The sequence below is a fragment of the Sorex araneus genome, chromosome 11 (assembly GCF_027595985.1).
Source record: "Sorex araneus isolate mSorAra2 chromosome 11, mSorAra2.pri, whole genome shotgun sequence".
Lineage (NCBI taxonomy): Eukaryota > Metazoa > Chordata > Mammalia > Eulipotyphla > Soricidae > Sorex > Sorex araneus.
In genome coordinates this window covers 59598008-59608057 of record NC_073312.1, presented here as the reverse complement: position 1 = coordinate 59608057, position 10050 = coordinate 59598008, and the positions used below count along the sequence as shown (strand labels likewise).

The window sequence follows — 10050 nt, the reverse complement described above, 5'->3', positions numbered from 1 at the left end:
GAGTGATAGCACAGTGGGTAGGGCGTTTGCCTTGCACACGGCTGACCCGGGTTCGAATCCCAGCATCCCATATGGTCCCCTGAGCACCACCAGGAATAATTCCTGAGCGCAAAGCCAGGAGTAACCCCTGTGCATCGCCTGGTGTGACCCAAAAAGCAAAAAAAAAAAAAAAAACTGTCAATTGCCGGAGGCTCCAGGTGAGGTGGGGCCGGTCCCACCAGGTGAGGTGGGGCCGGTCCCAAGCAGCGAGAGGGCGAGGAAAGGACAAGGGTGGAGCCAGAGGTGCTGGGATCGAGCTAGAGCCTGTCCCAGGGCTGCCAGGAGCACTTCCTCCCCCATCTGCAGAAAAAGACTCCTCTGCCAGCTACTTCAACCTACCCCCAGGTGGTCCTCTAATTGTGGTGAACATCGCCCCTCTCCCACCCCCGGGTTTGGGGCCTGTTCCATCTGATGGGACCACCCCCTCCTTTCATGAGGGCTCCAGGACCAATCCATTATCCTTCTCAGGACCCTCAGAGGATGGGAGCTCATCCTTGAAGCCACGCAGCCCCCAGCGCACTCTCCCACCCTGATCATTGCGGAAAAGGTGCATGAAAATCCCAGTAAATGAACCTGGGAAAATAAGTATATTTTTCCTTTTGTTAGTTTCCATGGCAGACAAACTTTTAAAGCAAGCATCAATAATGCCCCGTCTGGACCCGCCCGAAGATAAGACTATCACATTTTTTTTATATAAAAGATGCTTTATTTCATACGCCTGGGGGTGGGGGTGCGGGCGAGGGCGGCGGCTTCACTTGGTGATGGTGTTCACGTCCATGCTCTTGCCGCTGAGCACATGTAGGGAGTCTTCTGGGCCTTCTGCTTCTCCTGCAGCAGCGCCAGGGTGCCCAGGGGCGTGTCGCGGGCGCTGATCTTCCTCAGGAGCGCCTCCCGGTCCAGCTTCTTCCTGCGCCACTCCGTCTTCCCCTCGCCGGGGCCCTGCCGTGGGAGCGGCGGCACCGCTGCCGGGACGCCTCCTTGGGCTGAGCCTCCGGCCCGTCTCATCCACGTGCTCGAGCTTCACGGCGGGCGGTGACCGTCCTTCTCCCTGCAGCCCCGCGTGGGGCCGCGGCCCCCCTCCCGCCGGCTGTACTTGCCGTCGATGCGGTACCCGGTGGTGGCAGGAACCGGCTGGGGGCCTCCACCTGGGCCGCCTCCTGCGCCGTCGTCTCCAGCAGCCCTTTGCTCTGACACGGGAGCGGGGCGGCCGCCAGCCCGCGGTCCAGGACGGCTCCTCGTCCAGGATGCTGGGGGCAGGGCGGAGGCTGTCTCGCTGCGGCTTCGCCCCCGTCCCGGTTCACGGGTCTCCAGCCCGGGTTCTCCTCCCCGTCCGGCTCGGAACCCGCGTGGGCCGAGCGCGCCTCACCCCGCTCGGAGTCCCTGAGCTGCTCCTGCTCCTGCTCCTGGCGGGGGCCGGCCAGCGTGTGGCAGAACTCGGACGTGGCGTTGAACACGAGGGTGCCCCTCCGCCCGGGGTCGTCCTCACCCTCCCAGTGCTGGCGGGCCTCCGGCTGCCTCCCGATCTCCTCCACGTCCTCCCCGCTGTCCTGCAGCTGCTTCTGCAACTCCAGCCCCGCCTCGCCCTCCTCCAGGGTCTCGGGGGAGGCAGGGGGCGGCACGCCAGCATCCTCCTCGTGGCTTATGTCCATGACCTCCCCCCAGGTGTCGTTAGACTGGGGCAGCTGGACCGCGGGCTCCTTCTCTGCCGCCTCCTCCTGGAGGTCCTCACCCGCCTTGGTCACTTGGCGCCAGCCCCGGCCCCGCGCCCTGGAGCCCAAGTCCCTGTCCTGCAACTGGTCCCTGAGAGGCAGCAAGTCGTCGGCACGCATGATCGCCTCCTCCTCACACTTGGTCCTACTCTTACTCTTCACCCTCCACTTGGGCGTGAGGTCCTGGGAGGCGACCCGCGGCCCCACGGTGCACAGGGCCTGGGCCTGCAGCCGCAGCTGGGCCCGGACGGCTTCCAGCTCCCGCCCCCGAGCCCGGCGGCCAGGCCACCCTGCTCCAGCCGGAAGGAGGGCGGCCGCTCGCCCTCCAGCTCCTCGTCGTACTTGGCCAGGACGGAGCGGGGCTCCTGCTGTGCCAGGTTGTCGGCGCTCTCGTCCTCGGCGTAGGGCAGGGAGTCGGGCTGCCACTCCCGCCGCTCCCCGTTCTTCTCGGCGCGCTCCTTGTCCACCAAGTTCACGTTCACCAGCACGTCCCCCTCCTCCTGCAGCCTTTGTCCTTGAGTGTGAGGAGAAGCGTCTCCCCAGCTCGGAAGGAGTCGCTGGCGTGCTCCACCGCGAGGCCCTGCAGGTCCGGGGCACTGTACAGGTCCTGCCGCCGCTGCTCGAACTCCCCCTCCACCAGGGTGCTGCCGCCGAGGTCTTGGTCCACCTTCTCCAGCAGCCTGGCCCGCTTCTCGGCCGAGTCCTTCTCCAGCTGCGGCTCCGTGCGATCCAGGCGGCCGTGTTGTCCAGACATTGGTCGTTTTCGCCCAGAGTCTTGACCTTTTCCAGCTTCCGGTTCAGCAGCCGCTTCTCCTTGGCCGCTGCCGACAGCTTCTCCCGCAGCTCCCCGCGCTGTAGCCGGGCTATAGGGGTGACGAGTTCGGGCACCACGGGCTCATCCTTAGTGCCCGCCTCCTTCATGGCACTGACCTCCAGTGTGTTTAGGCCCAATTGGCTGCACGTGGGAGTCGAGCGCTCTGTGCCAGAGTCACCTCCCCGGGATGGTCAACAGTGGACGAAGGACCGGGGAAAGGAGGAATAGGGCCCCAGGCTTGGCGTTGTCAGTTTATTTCTCTCCTCCCCAGTGTAGTCTGATCTCTCCCCTCACCGTCCAGTTGTAGTTCTGGTTGTAGTCTTGGTCGTGGTCCCAGTCGTAACAGGTCCATCATCCTAGTCTCCTCATAGACCCCGAAGTCCTCTGGTTGCAGCCATCCTCTTCCTAGTCACCGGCTTCTCTCTGTCTTCTAAGTCTTCCGAGTCCAAAGTCTCAAAGTCCCTCCTCTGCCCCTTCCAGCACAGTTTTATAGAACTTGGAAAGGATGGGGCTCACCTAGGGTGGGGCTGAGCATTAGCATAACGGAGACAAGGCCACACCTTCAGGGGAAGTTCTGGGAGATCAACCCAAAGACAAAATCTCATCTGAGGGTTCAGCCTTTCAGATTACGAGGAGACCCACTCAAGGGTGGGGTTTCCTCCAGGGTGTGTTGCTTTCTCCTTTCCTCGGCTAATAATCCATTTGAACAATCATTGTCAATTTCTAATATTTCTAGTCATTTTTGTACGCACACAGTAAGGGATATACTAAGCTTCAAGGTTGGCTCTTCATGGTCTCATCTATCCATATATCCCAGACCAGTCCTCAGGCCAGGTTAGTCTTAATCCCAGCAGGGTCCTTATTCAGTTACTTCTTTTTGGTCATGCAGAGTTGGTTCCGTGGCTGTGCTCTTACTATACTAAAGGTGCTTAGCTTGTCCCTTTCTGATGCCAGGGGAGATTTCTGCTTCCCCTGGGTCCCTCCAGTCCCTTCGTCGGGACCCTGTTTTGGGAGTGCTAGGAATTAAGGGCAACTGACACTTAAGTCAAAGAAATACGGACTCCCAGGAGTCGATATTATTTGAAGTCAACTCCCATGTTACAAAAGCATAGCATGAATTATCTGTCTCTACAAAAAGAACTTTGAGCATCAAACCATTAACATAAGCAGTGGCACCTGGGAAGGTGTTAAGTAAGAACTGAATGTTTGCAATCCCAAAACAGGAAGGCGTGCGCTGATGTCTACCCTTTAATGAATAGGGTTTTATTTTTGTTTTTATCTGATCCTAGTCACACAAAGTATCAAGAAGAAAAGCTTCACCCAGTAGACCAGGTGTCTGAACTACATGACATGCATTCAGCCTTGCACATGGCCAGTCTGGGTTTAATCCCGGCATCCCATATACTCCCCCAAGGACCCCCAGGAGTGAGCCAGGTGTGATCCCAGGTGTGATCTGGGTACCAGAGATTGTATCATTGGGAGGGCCTTTGCCTTGCACACAGCCAACCCGGGTTCCATCCCTGGCATCCCATAGGGGTCCCCTGAGCACTGTCAGGAATCATTCCTGAGTACAGAGCTAGGAGTAACCCCTGGGTATTGCTGGGTGTGGCCCCAAAAAACAAATTTGGATCTGGGACCAGGAAGAGTGCCTTGCACATAAATGGCCTGGGTTCAATTCCAGGCATCAAATACAGTCCCCCAAGCTTGCCAGGAGTGATCTCTGAGCACAGAGCCAAGAGTAAACCTTTAGCCAGTCAGGACAGAGAAGGAACCATTATGGCAAGGCTAGCTGGAAACAATCACTCTGGGTAAGAACTGCGTGCTGAAAATAGGGAAAGAAAACAGACAGGATAACCTCTCAGGATCTGTGTGGCAAACCACAGCGCCCAAAAGAGAGATAAGGAAATTGCCTGCCTTAAGGCAGGCTGGGAGGAGGGAAACTGGGGACTTGGGTGAGAAATGTAAACTGGAGGCACGGGTGTTGGAACATTCTATGACCCAGTCACGAAGAGTTTTGTAACGGTCTTAACTGTATCAGTAATTCAATTTTTAAAAAGAAAAAATATTGATACTGAAAGACTGTCCAGAACAGAAGAGAGCACTATGACAATAATAGCTGGGAATGATCATGCTGGAAGGAACTGAGGGTTTAAACAATCTTCACACACTTTGCTCTAAGAAAACTTTCTGGATCCTTTCTAGTGGATTATTCATAACATAAAATTTACTTTGCACCTGCTTTTAAAAAAATTTTAGTTGAATCACTGTGGTACAGTTACAGACTTAAAACTTTCCGTCATACGATGGTCGAGGGCCCATCCCTCCACCAGTGCCCATTCTCCACCAATGGTAGGACCTGCTTTGGGGGCAGGCTTGGGTGGTGTTGGGATTGGTGTCGGAATACTGAATGTAATAAACTACTGTGACCAACGTGAACATTGAGTTTTTTTTAAGTGATCCAAACTGCAACTCTCAGGACAAATGAAGTCATGAGACTTGCTTATTAATGCTGGACACAGAGAATGTCATGCTGAGTGAAGCAAGTCGGAAGGACGGTTACTGATAGAGTGACTGCACTCATTTGTGGGATATAATATAGTAGAATAATATCCATGGCCAGGGCAAACAGGGGTTAGGAGGATCAGTAAATTGTTGTAACCGCAAGAGCGTGTATGTGTCGGGGAGGGACAGTTCAGGGTAGGTAAGACAGAAGAGACCAGTAGGAAAATAATAGCTGGGAATGAGCACGCTGGACAAGGTCTGAGGGTTAAAAGTAGGTAAGGAATATTCTTTAACTTTTCAGCATCAATATTGCAAACCACAATGCCCAAAAGGAGAGAAGAAAAGTGCTTGCTAAAGAGGCAGGCAGTGGAGGGTGACGGGAGGGAACCTGAAGACACTGGTGCTGGGAAGTGTACACGGGAGGGATGGTGTTGGAGCACTGCATGACTGAAATCCAATCATGAGGAGCTTTGTAATGCTCTAAAGAGCAAACTCAAACATAAAAGCTTTGTAAGTATATCTCACATAATTAAAAAAAATATTGAATCAAGGTCAGGAAGTTCAAAAATTCAAGCCTTCCACCTAACCAGTTCTGAAATAACATGGACATCAGTGTTAACTTGTTGCTGATTGAGGTGACCAAAAGAGTTAAGAAACGCAAGGCCAATGACCGGAACCTCAGCTCGTGAAGGGTTTGATGGGCAACGATTTTTTTAACAGGTGCAGACCTCACGGGCCAAACCAAATCACCCAATGCCTGTGATAGTCCTCACTCAAGGCTCAGAAACAAGGTCTTCATGTGCTTTTAGGACACAAGATGCCAGGTTGTTCAAGGCTTTTTATAACATACCAGGAATGAGCTAAACCCTTACCAGAGGCAGTTCTCTGAGCACCCGGCTAATCACGGAAAGCGTGAGCCAGAGTCCGTGGCTGCTGGGTGGGTAAGTCATAGCTTGTGCTGTAAAAATGATGGCTTTTCCAAAACTCCACTTCTGAAGGCGCCTGGGCTTGATATGCTAACTAGTTTCAACTGGTTTGGTCATTGCTCTGTTCTGGGAACAGTCCCTGGAAACTTCTTGAAATCCCAGGGCAAGAGTTGGGGGCTGTGGGGCAGCTGACCCTGTTCCTCCTTGGTGCAGATGAAGAAGCTGAGGCTCTGTCCTTACCTCTGGGCCGGGCACGTGGTTGAGCTGAGACTTCAGCCTGTTTTCCTCCATCTCTTCCCCCTCGATCTGCCCTCTGCCAGCTGCCGGGAGGAGGGTACCGACAAAGCTAGGAGTGTGCAGTAATTGATTTAATGGTTCCTTAATCCACTCTATTCCCTTTGGGGATCAAGAATGCATACCCGAGTCCAGATTCTGCTGTGGAACTGACTCAGGGAGCACTGAGAACTGGGAGCAGCTATCTCGACACACATGTAAGTGTGTGGAGTAGGAATCATTGATTCTTTAGAGCCCCGCACAGGTTTCTAGGTTTCAACAATGGGGGATGCCTAGTCCAGCCGGATGAGCGTCCACTTCCAGCCCTCTGTGGAGTCTTGCTGAACCACACCACTGCAGATGCCTAGGGTTCTGGCGTTTTAGAATGTGAGCCTGGGGAACAGCCCCCCACCCCCTCCCCACTAGGAGGAGGGATACTTCAAAGAATTCCCCTACAACCTTTTAGGCACAAGTGGGGATCTGGCTGGGTTTGGGGAACTTCCATGGACCAAGTCGGAAGGTCCCATTAGGACATAGATTTGGCTTCAAGTGGGACCTTATGTTGAAGGGGGTGTCCTTGGTGAACTCTCTCGGTCCCTGCCTTAGTAGTAGCCTGGGAGCTGGGCTGCTTGTTAGAACCAAGATCCCCACTGGCCTCTGCTGCTTTGCATGACAGCCAGAAGGTGCCTTGGGTGGGGTGCCCCTTTTCCCCCCGAAACTCCCCACTCCTGACCTTGCAACAGCGCATCCAAACTCAAGGTCTAGTAGACTCGGTTTTTCTTAGAGTTCAAGGTAGAGCGCTCTTGAATGGTAAGAGAGCAAAAGTCCTTGCCTTGTTTAAGACATATTCCAGGTGACTGGTGGCTCGGGGCTTCCTCGTTCCCCCACCCTAGGGTCTTCTCCTGCCCACTTTAGGGCACGAAGGAGGGTGCTGGAAAGCTTGACTAAGTTTCACTCCCCCCTCTCTGATGCTCTCTCGTCTTCAGAAGGATGGAGGCCCTTTCCACGGCGCCAAAGGCGTCAGGGCCACTGGCACTCATAGACAGGCCCTGAAACCCAAGAACTTGGCCCTCCTGGGAACAGAGGGGCTCGGGTTGGTCTCAGGTAAAGGGGGACAGTGGGGCGAGGACACCTCAGCCTGGTGTGGCTACTCCGGGCGTCTCCCCGGGAGGCCGGCGCAGACTCTGAGCAACAGCTCAATCTGATGTGCTAGCAAGGGGGCCCGAGCAAGGGACAGTGACTGAGGCATTTGCCTTGTACGAAGTTGATATGGGCTTTGTCCCTGGCATCCATAGGGTGCCCTGAGCGCTTTGGGTGTGTCCCCCCACCCCAAAATATGTTTTTTAAAAAAGTGACTGGCCAGTGTCTTCTAGACCGATCACTCCTAACTCCTTCCTGCTCTATGAGCCTCAGCTCCAGTCACCACGGTGACACCTGGAGGTGGTTTGACAATGAAATCACAAGGCAGAGACTGTGGGGACCTTCCTAGCAGCTGGGCTATTGCTTCACAGTCCTTGGAGTTGTGACTGTCAGTCAGCACCACTCAGCGCAGACCCAGCCCCTTGGGAGATGGCCCCTGTGCTCCAGGGTGGCTTGGTTCTCTGTCGGGTGTTATTAGTTAATTCATTTATGGCCATACAGCAGACTACTGAGCTGTGTCCCGGGCTGGGGGTCAGCTGGCTTGCAGGCCGGCTCACCAGCTCAGTCCTCAGCGGTGCTGAGCCAAGGCTACCTTTGTGCCCGATCCTGGCAATGGAACCCTGGGCTACTGTCCGTGCCCCACATTGCTTCCCCTGGCGTGATGTCACCCCACCCCCACCCCCCAGCAACCTGGTGGCAGCGTGTGGCTCTTCGGAGTTTCTGGTTTAATGAGCGCCCATCTAGACCCAAGCTTAAAAGGCGCACGTGACTAGATTGGCCTCCACCCTCCAGTCCCCCCCAGTGAACTAGCTACGGTAAGGATCAGGGGAGGTGACCCTCCCAGGGGGGTGTCGGGGGCACTGCCTGGGAATGCTGCATCTCGGCCGACTTGGGGCTGGTCAGACCCACTTGAAGGCTTGAGGACCGACACCCTCACTCCCTCCCTACCCCCAGCCCCTAAGCTGGAGTCCTAGGGAAGCCCCAGCTTTGGGGGCTCAAGGCTATTGGACTCTGGCGCTGAGCCCTGCTGTGATTCTGGCCATGACGGTGCCAGGAGGTCAGTGCCTGGTGGTCCTGTCTTAGCAAGAAAGCGACCGCAAGTGCCTTTGTCTGCAGTCTGGCTACAAAGTGCTCTACCCGTCAAGGGGTGATGTGAGGACCTGGGAAATGGTCACTTTGAGGGAGCCCCACTACCTGTACTGTCCCTGTGGGCGGACTTTTGGGGGGCTGGCTTCCTGGGGTGTGGTCTGCACTCCCTCCCACTGCCCAACCAGAGCTGACCCCTTCTTCCTGGGGCAACCCACCAGGTACTCCGCCCACACCTCTCAGAATACATGAGAACGCTTGGCCCTTCCAGACGGGTAGGGGAGCTAGAAGACCCCCTCTCCATCAGCGCCCCCATATCTCAGTAGCTCTGGAGAATCACAAAACTGCAAGCAAGCGCTACTTCCTGTGTCTGAGGAAATGCCTGGGCCACTAGTGGATGACCACAGACATCTGGGAGGACCTGACCGCCCCCTCTTAGCTGGAGGACTGTGCAGCCTTGGCCGGAAGTTATCTCCGCTGAACCCCCACCTCAGGGGCAGCAGTTGCCTCTGGAAAACAGGCCTCAGAGCTCCCCGGAGGGCTGACACCCATGTCTGTCTCGGGTGTTTCTTAGTGATGTGTCTGGTTTCAGGGCCCCTGTCCTGTTTGGGGAAGGTTCCTAGGCTTTGAGGCTGGCAGGCAGTGCCAGAGTCCTGTTTCTTTCAGATGTGGGCAGGCAGGCAGATAGGAAAGCTCCTCCCACCTCCCCCTGCAAGGCAGCAGCATATGACTTTCTGGGAACTGCCAATATCCCTGAAGTTACACAAGCCAACTTTGCAGAACACAGGAGCTAAGGCCAGGTAAGACTTTCGTCTGGTCAGCAACAGACCCAGAGAAGGCTGGACATCATGTCTCCCAAAGCTCCAGCAGGAAAGGAATTTCAAAGACCACTCCCAACTCGACCCTCCTTGGCAATCTTGCTAGGTAGAAGCCCCACGTGGGGTTGGATTGGAGAAACCCTCTGAAAGCCGCCTTGAACATGGGAGGGTGCATGTGCTGCCAGGCCCATGTGCTGCTTGTGCCCACATGCCAGCATCTTCCCCCTTGAGGTATGGACTTCCCTGTCGAATGCTGGGGTCTGTGTAGGGGCTCTCCACCCTTGGAGAAATTCGTGTTCTCGTGAGTGAGTTACTCTTACTCTATCTGCCTCCTTTCCCTTCCGAAAAACCTCTAAATAAAATCTGTGTGTACGTCACTGATCGTCTACTCCTGAAATTCTTTTCCATTAGGCAAGACAAGAACCCGGTAAATGGCAGAGGCAGATTGGGAAAAAGTGACCATCTCTCTCCTCCCCACCTCACATGAGCCACATGTGGGGGCCACCAAATTTTTCCCACACATCCTCTGGGCGGTCCCTGTGTTTGACTCTTCTCCACTCCCCACCATCCCCAGGCCCGTCCATTGGATTGTGGTATCAGGGTGCGTTCACCGTTGAGAGGCCCTAGGGTACAGGAACACGCCTCCTGCTTTCTCTCCTGAGAGTGCCACTACCTGAAAGAGAGGACTAATAAGAGGCCTCAGGTCTCTGCCCAGGAGGCTGGCCTTGGGTCTCCCACAACCA

At 55.4% G+C, this 10050-nt stretch overlaps 1 pseudogene; it reads right to left on the bottom strand.

Moving 5' to 3' along the window:
* Positions 1–790: 790 nt before the first annotated feature.
* On the bottom strand, positions 791–2914 carry LOC129399309 (U4/U6.U5 tri-snRNP-associated protein 1-like; annotated as a pseudogene).
* Between the last annotated feature and the right edge of the window lie 7136 nt (positions 2915–10050).